We start from the raw sequence: 16,369 nt of genomic DNA on the forward strand, positions 1-16,369 counted from the left end.
ATATGTTTATGGAGATAGCGGTGTAGTTATTTCCATGTGTATAGAGATAGCTTTGTAGATATTTCCATGTATATACAGATAGCTGTGTAGATATTTCCATGTTCATACAGATAGTGGTGTAGATACTTCCAAGTTCATACATATGGCGGTGTGGGTATTTCCATGTTTATAGAGATAGTGGTTTAGTTATTTCCATCTTAATACAGATGGCGTTGTAGATATTTCCATGTTCCTACAGATGGCGGTGTAGATATTTCCATGTTCATACAGATGGCGGTGTAGATATTTCCAAGTTTATAGAGATAGCGGTGCAGTTATTTCCATGTTTACATAGAAAGCTTTATAGATATTTTCATGTATATGAAGATAGCTCTGCAGATATTTCCATGATCATACAGCTAGCGGACTAGATATTTCCATGTTCATCTAGATGGCGGTGTAGATATGTCCATGGTCAGACAGATGGCAGTGAAGATATTTCCGTGTTCATACAGATGGCGGTGTAGATATTTCCATGTTGATACATATAGCGGTGTAGATATTTCCAAGTTTATAGAGATACCTGTGTAGATTTTTCCATGTTTATATAGATGACGGTCTAGATATTTCCTTGTTTGTACAGATAGCGGAGTAGATATTTCCATGTTTATAGAGATAGTGGTGTAGTTACTTCCATTTTTATACAGAGAGCAATGTACATATTTCCATGTTCATACAGATAACGGTGTAGATATTTCCACCTTTATAGAGATGGCGGTGTAGGTATTTCCATGTTCATACAGACGGCTGTGTAGATATTTCCATGTTTATACAGATGGCGGTGTAGATATTTACATGTTTATACAGATGGCAGTGTAGATATTTCCATGTTTATATAGATGGCGGTTTAGATATTTCCATGTTTATAGAGATGGCGGTATAGATGTTTCCATGTTCATACAGATGACGGTGTAGGTATCTCCATGTTCATCCAGATGGCGGTGTAGATATTTCCGTGTTCATACAGATCGCGGTGCAGATATTTCCATGTTCATACAGATAGCGGTGTAGATATTTCCACCTTTATAGAGATGGCGGTGTATATATCTCCATGTTCATACAGATTTTGGTGTAGATATTTAAATGTTTATAGAGATGGCAGTGTAGATATTTCCATGTTTATACAGATGGTGGTGTAGATATTTCCAAGTTTATAGAGAAGGCGGTGTAGATATTTCCATGTTTATACAGAAAGCGGTGTAGATATTTCCATGTTTACACAGATAGCGGCGTAGAACTTTCCATGTTTACACAGATAGCATTGTAGATATTTACATGTTTTTAGAGATAGCGGTGTAGATATTTCCATGTTTATACAGAAAGCGTTGTAGATATTTTCATGTTTACACAGATAGCAGCGTAGAAATTTCTATGTTTACACAGATAGCGTTGTAGATATTTACATGTTTTTAGAGATAGCGGTGTAGTTATTTCCATGTTTATATAGATAGCGTTGAAGATATTTCCAAGTTTACACAGACAGTGGTGTGCATATTTCCATGTTTATACTGATAGCTGTGCAGATATGTCCATCTTTATACAGATGGCGGTGTAGATATTTCCATGTTCCTACAGATGGCGGTGTAGATATTTCCATGTTCATACAGATGGCGGTGTAGATATTTCCATGTTTATAGAGATGGCGGTGTAGATATTTCCATTGATATACAGATAGCTGTGTAGATATTTGCATGTTCATACAGATAGTGGTGTAGATATTTCCATGTTCATACAGATAGCGGTGTAGATATTTCCATGTTCAAACAGATAGCAGTGTAGATATTTCCATGTTCATACAGATAGCGGTGTAGATATTTCCATGTTCATACCCATAGCGGTGTAGATATTTCCATGTTCATACAGATGGCGGTGTAGATATTTCCATGTTTATGCAGATAGCGGTATAGATATTTCCATGTTTATACAGATGGTGGTGTAGATATTTCCATGTTTATAGAGATGGCGGTCTAGATATCTCCATGTTTACAGAGATAGTGGTGTAGTTATTTCCAAGTTTATAGAGACAGCGTTGTAGATATTTCCATGTTTATACAGATAGCAGTGAAGATATTTCCATGTTTATACAGATAGCGGTGTAGATATTTCCATGTTTATACAGATAGCAGTGTAGATATTTCCATGTTTACAGAGATAGTGGTGTAGATAATTTCAATTTTATACAGAGAGCAGTGTAGATATTTCCAAGTTCATACTGATAGCGGTGTAGATATTTCCATGTGTATAGAGATGGCGGTGTAGGTATTTCCATGTTCATACAGATGGCGGTGTAGATATTTCCATGTTTATAGAGATGGCGGTGTAGATATTTTCATGTTTACACAGATGGCGGTGTAGATATTTCCGTGTTTACACATATAGCGGTGTAGACATTTCCATGTTTACACAGATAGCGGTGTGGATATTTCCATGTTTATGCAGATAGCGGTGTAGATATTTCCACGTTTATACAGATAGCGGTGCGGATATTTCCATGTTTATACAGATAGTTGGGCGGATATTTCCATGTTTATACAGATAGCGGTGTATATATTCCCATCCTAATACACATGGCGGTGTAGATATGTCCATGTTTGTACAGATGGCGGTGTAGATATTTCCATGTTCATACAGATGGCGGTGTAGATATTTCGAAGTTTATAGAGATAGCGCTGTAGTTATTTCCATATTTATAGAGAAATCTGTGTAGATATTTCCATGTATATTCAGATAGCTGTGTAGATATTTCCATGTTCATGCAGATAGCGGTGTAGATATTTCCATGTTCATCGAGATGTCGGTGTACATATATCCATGTTCATACAGATGGCGGTGAAGATACTTCCATGTTCATACAGATGGCGGTGTAGATAGTTCCATGTTCATACAAATGGTGGTGTAGATATTTCCATGTTCATAGAGATGGCGTTGTAGATATTTCCATGTTCATACAAATGGCGGTGTAGATATTTCCATGTTCATACAAATGGCGGTGTAGATATTTCCATGTTTATACAGATAGCAGTGTAGTTATTTCCATGTTTATAGAGATAGCAGTTTAGATTTTCCATTGATATACAGATAGCTGTGTAGATATTTGCATGTTCATACAGATAGTGGTGTAGATATTTCCATGTTCATACAGATAGCGGTGCAGATATTTCCATGTTCATACAGATAGCGGTGTAGATATTTCCAAGTTCATACAGATAGCGGTGTAGATATTTCCATGTTCATACAGATGGCGGTGTAGATAGTTCCATGTTCATACAGATGGCGGTGTAGATATTTCCATGTTCATACAGATGGTGATGTAGATATTTCGAAGTTTATAGAGATAGCGCTGTAGTTATTTCCATATTTATAGAGAAATCTGTGTAGATATCTCCATGTACATTCAGATAGCTGTGTAGATATTTCCATGTTCATGCTGATAGCAGTGTAGATATTTCCGTGTTCGTACAGATGTCGGTGTACATATATCCATGTTCATACAGATGGCGGTGAAGATACTTCCATGTTCATACAGATGGCTGTGTAGATAGTTCCATGTTCATACAAATGGCGGTGTAGATATTTCCATGTTCATAGAGATGGCGGTGTAGATATTTCCATGTTCATACAAATGGCGGTGTAGATATTTCCAAGTTCATAGAGATGGCGGTGTAGATATTTAAATGTTTAGACAGATAGCAGTGTAGCCATTCCCATGTTTATAGAGATAGCAGTGTAGATATTTCCATTGATATACAGATAGCTTTGTAGATATTTGCATGTTCATACAGATAGCGGTGTAGATATTTCCATCTTCATACAGATAGCGGTGTAGATATTTCCATGTTCATACAGATAGCGGTGTAGATATTTCCATGTTCATAAGGATAGCGGTGTAGATATTTCCATGTTCAAACAGATAGCGGTGTAGATATTTCCATGTTCGTACAGATAGTGGTGTAGATATTTCCATGTTCATACCCATAGCGGTGTAGATATTTCCATGTTCATACAGATGGCGGTGTAGATATTTACATGTTCATACAGATGGCGGTATAGATATTTCCATGTTCGTACAGATGGCGCTGTAGATATTTCCATGTTCATAGAGATGGCGGTGAAGATATTTCCATGTTTATGCAGATAGCGGTATAGATATTTCCATGTTTATACAGATGGTGGTGTAGATATTTCCATGTTTATAGAGATGGCGGTCTAGATATTTCCATGTTTACAGAGATAGTGGTGTAGTTATTTCCAAGTTTATAGAGACAGCGTTGTAGATATTTCCATGTTTACACAGATAGCGGTGAAGATATTTCCATGTTTATACAGATAGCGGTGTAGATATTTCCATGTTTATACAGATAGCAGTGTAGATATTTCCATGTTTATAGAGATAGTGGTGTCGATAATTTCAATTTTATGCAGAGAGCAGTATAGATATTTCCAAGTTCATACAGATAGCGGTGTAGATATTTCCATGTTTATAGAGATGGCGGTGTAGGTATTTCCATGTTCATACAGATGGCGGTGTAGATATTTCCATGTTTATAGGGATGGCGGTGTAGATATTTTCATGTTTACACAGATGGCGGTGTAGATATTTCCGTGTTTACACATATAGCGGTGTAGACATTTCCATGTTTACACAGATAGCGGTGTGGATATTTCCATGTTTATGCAGATAGCGTTGTAGATATTTCCACGTTTATACAGACAGCGGTGCGGATATTTCCATGTTTATACAGATAGTTGGGCGGATATTTCCATGTTTATACAGATAGCGGTGTATATATTTCCATCCTAATACACATGGCGGTGTAGATATGTCCATGTTTGTACAGATGGCGGTGTAGATATTTCCATGTTCATACAGATGGCGGTGTAGATATTTCGAAGTTTATAGAGATAGCGCTGTAGTTATTTCCATATTTATAGAGAAATCTGTGTAGATATTTCCATGTATATTCAGATAGCTGTGTAGATATTTCCATGTTCATGCAGATAGCGGTGTAGATATTTCCATGTTCATCGAGATGTCGGTGTACATATATCCATGTTCATACAGATGGCGGTGAAGATACTTCCATGTTCATACAGATGGCGGTGTAGATAGTTCTATGTTCATACAAATGGCGGTGTAGATATTTCCATGTTCATAGAGATGGCGTTGTAGATATTTCCATGTTCATACAAATGGCGGTGTAGATATTTCCATGTTCATAGAGATGGCGGTGTAGATATTTCCATGTTTATACAGATAGCAGTGTAGTTATTTCCATGTTTATAGAGATAGCAGTGTAGATTTTCCATTGATATACAGATAGCTGTGTAGATATTTGCATGTTCATACAGATAGTGGTGTAGATATTTCCATGTTCATACAGATAGCGGTGCAGATATTTCCATGTTCATACAGATAGCGGTGTAGATATTTCCAAGTTCATACAGATGGTGATGTAGATATTTCGAAGTTTATAGAGATAGCGCTGTAGTTATTTCCATATTTATAGAGAAATCTGTGTAGATATTTCCATGTACATTCAGATAGCTGTGTAGATATTTCCATGTTCATGCTGATAGCAGTGTAGATATTTCCGTGTTCCTACAGATGTCGGTGTACATATATCCATGTTCATACAGATGGCGGTGAAGATACTTCCATGTAAATACTCATGGCTGTGTAGATAGTTCCATGTTCATACAAATGGCGGTGTAGATATTTCCATGTTCATAGAGATGGCGGTGTAGATATTTCCATGTTCATACAAATGGCGGTGTAGATATTTCCATGTTCATAGAGATGGCGGTGTAGATATTTCCATGTTTATACAGATAGCAGTGTAGCCATTCCCATGTTTATAGAGATAGCAGTGTAGATATTTCCATTGATACACAGATAGCTTTGTAGATATTTGCATGTTCATACAGATAGCGGTGTAGATATTTCCATCTTCATACAGATAGCGGTGTAGATATTTCCATGTTCATACAGATAGCGGTGTAGATATTTCCATGTTCATAAGGATAGCGGTGTAGATATTTCCATGTTCAAACAGATAGCGGTGTAGATATTTCCATGTTCGTACAGATAGCGGTGTAGATATTTCCATGTTCATACCCATAGCGGTGTAGATATTTCCATGTTCATACAGATGGCGGTGTAGATATTTACATGTTCATACAGATGGCGGTATAGATATTTCCATGTTCGTACAAATGACGCTGTAGATGTTTCCATGTTCATAGAGATGGCGGTGAAGATATTTCCATGTTTATGCAGATAGCGGTATAGATATTTCCATGTTTATACAGATGGTGGTGTAGATATTTCCATGTTTATAGAGATGGCGGTCTAGATATTTCCATCTTTACAGAGATAGTGGTGTAGTTATTTCCAAGTTTATAGAGACAGCGTTGTAGATATTTCCATGTTTATACAGATAGCGGTGTAGATATTTACATGTTCTTACAGATGGCGGTGAAGATATTTACATGTACATACAGATGGCGGTGTAGATATTTCCATGTTTGTACGGATGGCAGTGTAGATATTTCCATGTTCATACAGGTGGCGGTGTAGATATTTCCATGTTTATACAGATAGCAGTGTAGTTATTTCCATGTTAATAGAGATAGCTGTGTAGATATTTCCATTGATATACTGAAATCTGTGTAGATATTTGCATGTTCATACAGATAGCGGTGTAGATACTTCCATGTTCGTACAGATAGCGGTGTAGATATTTCCATGTTCATACAGATAGCGGTGTAGATATTTCCATGTTCATACAGATAACGGTGTAGATATTTCCATGTTCATACAGACAGCGGTGTAGATATTTCCATGTTCATACAGATGGCGGTGTAGATATTTACATGTTCATACAGAGGGCGGTATAGATATTTCCATGTTTATACAGATAGCAGTGTACTTATTTCCAAGTTTATAGAGATTGCAGTGTGGATATTTCCATTGATATACAGATAGCAGTGTAGATATTTCCATGTTCATACAGATAGCGTTGTAGATATTTCCATGTTCATACAGATATCGGTGTAGATATTTCCGTGTTCATACAGATAGCGGTGTAGTTATTTCCATGTTCATACAGATAGCGGTGTAGATATTTGCATGTTCATACAGATAACGGTGTAGATATTTCCATGTTCATTCAGACAGCGGTGTAGATATTTCCATGTTCATACAGTTAGCGGTGTAGATATTTCCATGTCCATACAGATGGCGGTGTAGATATTTACATGTTCATACAGAGGGCGGTATAGATATTTCCATGTTCGTACAGATGGCGGTGTAGATATTTCCATGTTCATAGAGATGGCGGTGTAGATATTTCCATGTTTATGCAGATAGCGGTATAGATATTTCCAAGTTCATACAGATAGCGGTGTAGATTTTTCCATGTTCATACAGATGGCGGTGTAAATATTTCCATGTTCATACAGATGGCGGTGTAGATATTTCCATGTTCATACAGAAGGCGGTGTAGATATTTCGAAGTTTATAGAGATAGCGCTGTAGTTGTTTCCATATTTATAGAGAAATCTGTGTAGATATTTCCATGTATATTCAGATAGCTGTGTAGATATTTCCATGTTCATGCAGATAGCGCAGTAGATATTTCCATGTTCATCCAGATGCCGGTGTACATATATCCATGTTCATACAGATGGCGGTGAAGATATTTCCATGTTCATACAGATGGCGGTGTAGATATTTCCATGTTCATACGAATGGCGGTGGAGATATTTCCATGTTCATAGAGATGGCGTTCTAGATATTTCCATGTTCATACAAATGGCGGTGTAGATATTTCCATGTTTATTCAGATAGCAATGTAGTTATTTCCATGTTTATAGAGATAGCAGTGTGGATATTTCCATTGATATGCAGATAGCTGTGTAGATATTTCCATGTTCATTCTGACAGCGGTGTAGATATTTCCATGTTCATACAGTTAGCGGTGTAGATATTTCCATGTCCATACAGATGGCGGTGTAGATATTTACATGTTCATACAGAGGGCGGTATAGATATTTCCATGTTCGTACAGATGGCGGTGTAGATATTTCCATGTTCATAGAGATGGCGGTGTAGATATTTCCATGTTTATGCAGATAGCGGTATAGATATTTCCAAGTTCATACAGATAGCGGTGTAGATTTTTCCATGTTCATACAGATGGCGGTGTAAATATTTCCATGTTCATACAGATGGCGGTGTAGATATTTCCATGTTCATACAGAAGGCGGTGTAGGTATTTCGAAGTTTATAGAGATAGCGCTGTAGTTGTTTCCATATTTATAGAGAAATCTGTGTAGATATTTCCATGTATATTCAGATAGCTGTGTAGATATTTCCATGTTCATGCAGATAGCGCTGTAGATATTTCCATGTTCATCCAGATGCCGGTGTACATATATCCATGTTCATACAGATGGCGGTGAAGATATTTCCATGTTCATACAGATGGCGGTGTAGATATTTCCATGTTCATACGAATGGCGGTGGAGATATTTCCATGTTCATAGAGATGGCGTTCTAGATATTTCCATGTTCATACAAATGGCGGTGTAGATATTTCCATGTTTATTCAGATAGCAATGTAGTTATTTCCATGTTTATAGAGATAGCAGTGTGGATATTTCCATTGATATGCAGATAGCTGTGTAGATATTTGCATGTTCATACAGATAGCGGTGTAGATATTTCCATGTTCATACAGATAGCGGTGTAGATATTTCCATGTTCATACAGATAGCGGTGTAGATATTTCCATGTTCATACAGTTAGCGGTGTAGATATTTCCATGTTCATACAGATGGCGGTGTAGATATTTACATGTTCATACAGATGGCGGAATAGATATTTCCATGTTCGTACAGATGGCGGTGTAGATATTTCCATGTTCATAGAGATGGCGGTGTGGATATTCCAATGTTTATACAGATAGCAGTGTAGATATTTCCATGTTTATAGAGATAGTGTTGTAGATAATTTCAATTTTATACAGAGAGCAGTGTAGATATTTCCAAGTTCATACAGATAGCGGTGTAGATATTTACACGTTAATAGAGATGGCGGTGTAGATATTTCCATGTTCATACAGATGGCGATGTAGATATTTCAATGTTTATAGGGATGGCGGTGTAGATATTTTCATGTTTACACAGATGGCGGTGTAGATATTTCCATGTTTACACAGATAGCGGTGTAGAGATTTCCATGTTTACACAGATAGCGGTGTGGATATTTCCATGTTTATGCAGATAGCAGTGTAGATATTTCCATGTTTATACAGATAGCGGTGCAGATATTTCCATATTTATACAGATAGTTGGGCAGATATTTCCATGTTCATACAGATAGCGGTGTAGATATTTCCATCTTAGTACAGATGGCCGTGTAGATATGTCCATGTTCGTACAGATGGCGGTGTAGATATTTCCATGTTCATACAGATGGCGGTGTAGATATTTTGAAGTTTATAGAGATAGCGCTGTAGTTATTTCCATATTTATAGAGAAATCTGTGTAGATATTTCCTTTTATATTCAGATAGCTGTGTAGATATTTCCATGTTCATGCTGATAGCAGTGTAGATATTTCCGTGTTCATACAGATGTCGGTGTACATATATCCATGTTCATACAGATGGCGTTGAAGATACTTCCATGTTCATACAGATGGCGGTGTAGATATTTTCATGTTCATAGAGATGGCGGTGTAGATATTTCCATGTTCATACAAATGGCTGTGTAGATATTTCCATGTTCATAGAGATGGCGGTGTAGATATTTCCATGTTTATACAGATAGCAGTGTAGTTATTTCCATGTTTATAGAGATAACAGTGTGGATATTTCCATTGATATACAGATAGCTGTGTAGATATTTGCATGTTCATACAGATAGCGGTGTAGATATTTCCATGTTCATACAGATAGCGGTGTAGATATTTCCATGTCATACAGATAGCGGTGTAGTTATTTCCATGTTCATACAGATAGCGGTGTAGATATTTCCATGTTCATACAGATAGCGGTGTAGATATATCCATGTTCATAAAGTTAGCGGTACAGATATTTCCGTGTTCATACAGATGGCGGTGTAGATATTTACATGTTCATACAGATGGCGGTGTAGATATTTCCATGTTCATACAGATAGCGGTGTACATATTTCCATGTTCAAACAGATAGCGGTGTAGATATTTCCATGTTCATACAGATAGCGGTGTAGATATTTCCATCTTCATACCCATAGCGGTGCAGACATTTCCATGTTCATACATTTAGCGGTGTAGATATTTCCATATTCTTACAGATGGCGGTGAAGATATTTACATGTTCATAAAGATGGCAGTGTAGATATTTCCATGTTTGTACGGATGGCAGTGTAGATATTTCCATGTTCATACAGGAGGCGGTGTAGATATTTCCATGTTTATACAGATAGCAGTGTAGATATTTCCATGTTAATAGAGATAGCTGTGTAGATATTTCCATTGATATACTGATAGCTGTGTAGATATTTGCATGTTCATACAGATAGCGGTGTAGATATTTCCATGTTCATACAGATAGCGGTGTAGATATTTCCATGTTCATGCAGATAACGGTGTAGATATTTCCATGTTCATACAGACAGCGGTGTAGATATTTCCATGTTCATACAGTTAGCGGTGTAGATATTTCCATGTTCATACAGATGGCGGTGTAGATATTTACATGTTCATACAGAGGGCGGTATAGATATTTCCATGTTCGTACAGATGGCGGTGTAGGTATTTCCATGTTCATCGAGATGGCGGTGTAGATATTTCCATGTTTATGCAGATAGCGGTATAGATATTTCCAAGTTCATAGAGATACCGGTGTAGATATTTCCATGTTCATACAGATGGCGGTGTAGATATTTCCATGTTCATACAGATGGCGGTGTAGATATTTCCATGTTCATACAGATGGCGGTGTAGATATTTCGAAGTTTATAGAGATAGCGCTCTAGTTATTTCCATATTTATAGAGAAATCTGTGTAGATATTTCCATGTATATTCAGATAGCTGTGTAGATATTTCCATGTTCATGCAGATAGCGGTGTAGATATTTCCATGTTCATCCAGATGTCGGTGTACATATATCCAGGTTCATACAGATGGCGGTGAAGATATTTCCATGTTCATACAGATGGCGGTGTAGATATTTCCATGTTCATACGAATGGCCGTGGAGATATTTCCATGTTCATAGAGATGGCGGTGTAGATATTTCCATGTTCATACAAATGGTGGTGTAGATATTTCCATGTTCATAGAGATGGCGGTGTAGATATTTCCATGTTTATACAGATAGCAGTGTAGTTATATCCATGTTTATAGAGATAGCAGTGTAGATATTTCCTTTGATATACAGATAGCTGTGTAGATATTTGCATGTACATACAGATAGCGGTGTAGATATTTCCATGTTCATACAGATAGCGGTGTAGATATTTCCATGTTCATACAGATAGCGGTGTAGTTATTTCCATGTTCATGCAGATGCCGGTGTTCATATATCCATGCTCATACAGATGGCGGTGAAGATATTTCCATGTTCGTACAGATGGCGGTGTAGATATTTCCATATTCATACAAATGGCGGTGTAGATATGTTCATGTTCATAGAGATGGCGGTGTAGATATTTCCAGGTTCATACAAATGGCGGTGTAGATATTTCCATGTTCATAGAGATGGCGGTGTAGATATTTCCATGTTCATACAGATAGCGGTGTAGATATTTCCATGTTCAAACAGATAGCGGTGTAGATATTTCCATGTTCATACAGATAGCGGTGTAGATATTTCCATGTTCATACCAATAGCGGTGTAGACATTTCCATGTTCATACATTTAGCGGTGTAGATATTTCCATGTTCTTACAGATGGCGGTGAAGATATTTACATGTTCATACAGATGGCGGTGAAGATATTTACATGTTCATACAGATGGCGGTGTAGATATTTCCATGTTTGTACGGATGGCAGTGTAGATATTTCCATGTTCATACAGGTGGTGGTGTAGATATTTCCATGTTTATACACATAGCAGTGTAGTTATTTCCACGTTAATAGAGATAGCTGTGTATATATTTCCATTGACATACTGATAGCAGTGTAGATATTTGCATGTTCATACAGATATCGGTGTAGATATTTCCATGTTCGTACTGATAGCGGTGTAGATATTTCCGTGTTCATACAGATAGCGGTGTAGATATTTCCATGTTCATACAGACAGCGGTGTAGATATTTCCATGTTCATACAGTTAGCGGTGTAGATATTTCCATGTTCATACAGATGGCGGTGTAGATATTTACATGTTCATACAGAGGGCGGTATAGATATTTCCATGTTCTTACAGATGGCGGTGTAGATATTTCCATGTTTATGCAGATAACGGTATAGATATTTCCAAGTTCATACAGATAGCGGTGTAGATACTTCCATGTTCATACAGATGGCAGTGTAGATATTTCCATGTTCATACAGATGGCGGTGTAGATATTTCCATGTTCATACAGATGGCGGTGTAGATATTTTGAAGTTTATAGAGATAGCGCTGTAGTTATTTCCATATTTATAGAGAAATCTGTGTAGATATTTCCATGTATATTCAGATATCTGTGTAGATATTTCCATGTTCATGCAGATAGCGCTGTAGATATTTCCATGTTCATCCAGATGCCGGTGTACATATATCCATGTTCATACAGATGGCGGTGAAGATATTTCCATGTTCATACAGATGGCGGTGTAGATATTTCCATGTTCATATGAAGGGCGGTGGAAATATTTCCATGTTCATAGAGATGGCGGTGTAGATATTTCCATGTTCATACAAATGGTGGTGTAGATATTTCCATGTTCATAGAGATGGCGGTGTAGATATTTCCATGTTTATACAGATAGCAGTGTAGTTATTTCCATGATTATAGAGATAGCACTGTAGATATTTCCATTGATATACAGATAGCTGTGTAGATATTTGCATGTACATACAGATAGCGGTGTAGATATTTCCATGTTCATACAGATAGCGGTGTAGATATTTCCATGTTCATACAGATAGCGGTGTAGATATTTCCATGTTCATACAGATAGCGGTGTAGTTATTTCCATGTTCAGATAGCGGTGTAGATATTTCCATGTTCATACAGTTAGCGGTGTAGGTATTTTCATGTTCATACAGATGGCGGTGTAGATATTTACATGTGCATACAGATGGCGGTGTAGATATTTCCATGTTCATACAGATGGCGGTGTAGATATTTCCATGTTCATACAGATAGCGGTGTAGATATTTCCATGTTCATACAGATAGCGGTGTAGATATTTCCATGTTCATACAGATGGCGGTGTAGATATTTACATGTTCATACAGATGGCGGTGTAGATATTTCCATGTTCGTACGGATGGCAGTGTAGATATTTCCATGTTCATGCAGATGCCGGTGTACATATATCCATGTTCATACAGATAGCGGTGAAGATATTTCCATGTTCATACAGATGGCGGTGTAGATATTTCCATGTTCATACAAATGGCGGTGTAGATATTTTCATGTTCATAGAGATGGCGGTGTATATATTTCCAGGTTCATACAAATGGCGGTGTAGATATTTCCATGTTCATAGAGATGGCGGTGTAGGTATTTCCATGTTTATACAAATAGCAGTGTAGTTATTTCCATGTTTATAGAGATAGCAGTGTGGATATTTCCATTGATATACAGATAGCTGTGTAGATATTTGCAGGTTCATACAGATAGCGGTGTAGGTATTTCCATGTTCATACAGATAGCGGTGTAGATATTTCCATGTTCATACAGATAGCGGTGTAGTCATTTCCATGTTCATACAGATAGCGGTGTAGATATTTCCATGTTCATACAGATAGCGGTGTAGATATTTCCATGTTCATACAGTTAGCGGTGTAGATATTTCCATGTTCATACAGATATCGGTGTAGATATTTACATGTTCATACAGATGGCAGTGTAGATATTTCCATGTTCATACAGATAGCGGTGTAGATATTTCCATGTTCAAACAGATAGCGGTGTAGATATTTCCATGTTCATACAGATTGCGGTGTAGATATTTCCATCTTCATACCCACAGCGGTGTAGACATTTCCATGTTCATACATTTAGCGGTGTAGATATTTCCATATTCTTACAGATGGCGGAGAAGATATTTACATGTTCATACAGATGGCAGTGTAGATATTTCCATGTTTGTACGGATGGCAGTGTAGATATTTCCATGTTCATACAGGAGGCGGTGTAGATATTTCCATGTTTATACAGATAGCAGTGTAGATATTTCCATGTTAATAGAGATAGCTGTGTAGATATTTCCATTGATATACTGATAGCGTTGTAGATATTTGCATGTTCATACAGATAGCGGTGTAGATATTTCCATGTTCGTACAGATAGCGGTGTAGGTATTTCCATGTTCATACAGATAACCGTGTAGATATTTCCATGTTCATACAGACAGAGGTGTAGATATTTCCATGTTCATACAGTTAGCGGTGTAGATATTTCCATGTTCATACAGATGGCGGTGTAGATATTTACATGTTCATACAGAGGGCGGTATAGATATTTCCATGTTCGTACAGATGGCGGTGTAGATATTTCCATGTTCATAGAGATGGCGGTGTAGATATTTCCATGTTTATGCAGATAGCGGTATAGATATTTCCAAGTTCATACAGATAGCGGTGTAGATATTTCCATGTTCATACAGATGGCGGTGTAGATATTTCCATGTTCATACAGATGGCGGTGTAGATATTTCCATGTTCATACAGATGGCGGTGTAGATATTTCGAAGTTTATAGAGATAGCGCTGTAGTTATTTCCATATTTATAGAGAAATCTGTGTAGATATTTCCATGTATATTCAGATAGCTGTGTAGATATTTCCATGTTCATGCAGATAGCGGTGTAGATATTTCCATGTTCATCCAGATGTCGGTGTACATATATCCATGTTCATACAGATGGCGGTGAAGATATTTCCATGTTCATACAGATGGCGGTGTAGATATTTCCATGTTCATACGAATGGCCGTGGAGATATTTCCATGTTCATAGAGATGGCGGTGTAGATTTTTCCATGTTCATACAAATGGTGGTGTAAATATTTTCATGTACATAGAGATGCCGGTGTAGATATTTCCATGTTTATACAGATAGCAGTGTAGTTATTTCCATGTTTATAGAGATAGCAGTGTGGATATTTCCATTGATATACAGATAGCTGTGTAGATATTTGCATGTTCATACACATAGCGGTGTAGATATTTCCATGTTTATACAGATAGCTGTGTAGATATTTCCATGTTGATACAGATAGCGGTGTAGTTATTTCCATGTTCATACAGATAGCGGTGTAGATATTTCCATGTTCATACAGATAGCGGTGTAGATATTTCCATGTTCATACAGTTAGCGGTGTAGATATTTCCATGTTGATACAGATGGCGTTGTAGATATTTACATGTTCATACAGATGGCGGTGTCGATATTTCCATGTTCATACAGATAGCGGTGTAGTTATTTCCATGTTCAAACAGATAGCGGTGTAGATATTTCCATGTTCATACAGATAGCGGTGTAGATATTTCCATGTTCATACCAATAGCGGTGTAGACATTTCCATGTTCATACATTTAGCGGTGTAGATATTTCCATGTTCTTACAGATGGCGGTGAAGATATTTACATTTTCATACGGATGGCGGTGTAGATATTTCCATGTTTGTACGGATGGCAGTGTAGATATTTCCATGTTCATACAGGTGGCGGTGTAGATATTTCCATGTTTATACAGATAGCAGTGTAGCTATTTCCATGTTAATAGGGATAGCTGTGTACATATTTCCATTGACATACTGATAGCAGTGTAGATATTTGCATGTTCATACAGATATCGGTGTAGATATTTCCATGTTCATACTGATAGCGGTGTAGATATTTCCGTGTTCATACAGATAGCGGTGTAGATATTTCCATGTTCATACAGATAACGGTGTAGATATTTCAATGTTCATACAGACAGCAGTGTAGATATTTCCATGTTCATACAGTTAGCGGTGTAGATATTTCCATGTTCATACAGATGGCGGTGTAGATATTTACATGTTCATACAGAGGGCGGTATAGATATTTCCATGTTCTTACAGATGGCGGTGTAGATATTTCCATGTTTATGCAGATAACGGTATAGATATTTCCAAGTTCATACAGATAGCGGTGT

Source organism: Gorilla gorilla, chromosome 20, assembly GCF_029281585.2.
Source record: "Gorilla gorilla gorilla isolate KB3781 chromosome 20, NHGRI_mGorGor1-v2.1_pri, whole genome shotgun sequence".
Classification (NCBI taxonomy): Eukaryota; Metazoa; Chordata; class Mammalia; order Primates; family Hominidae; genus Gorilla; species Gorilla gorilla.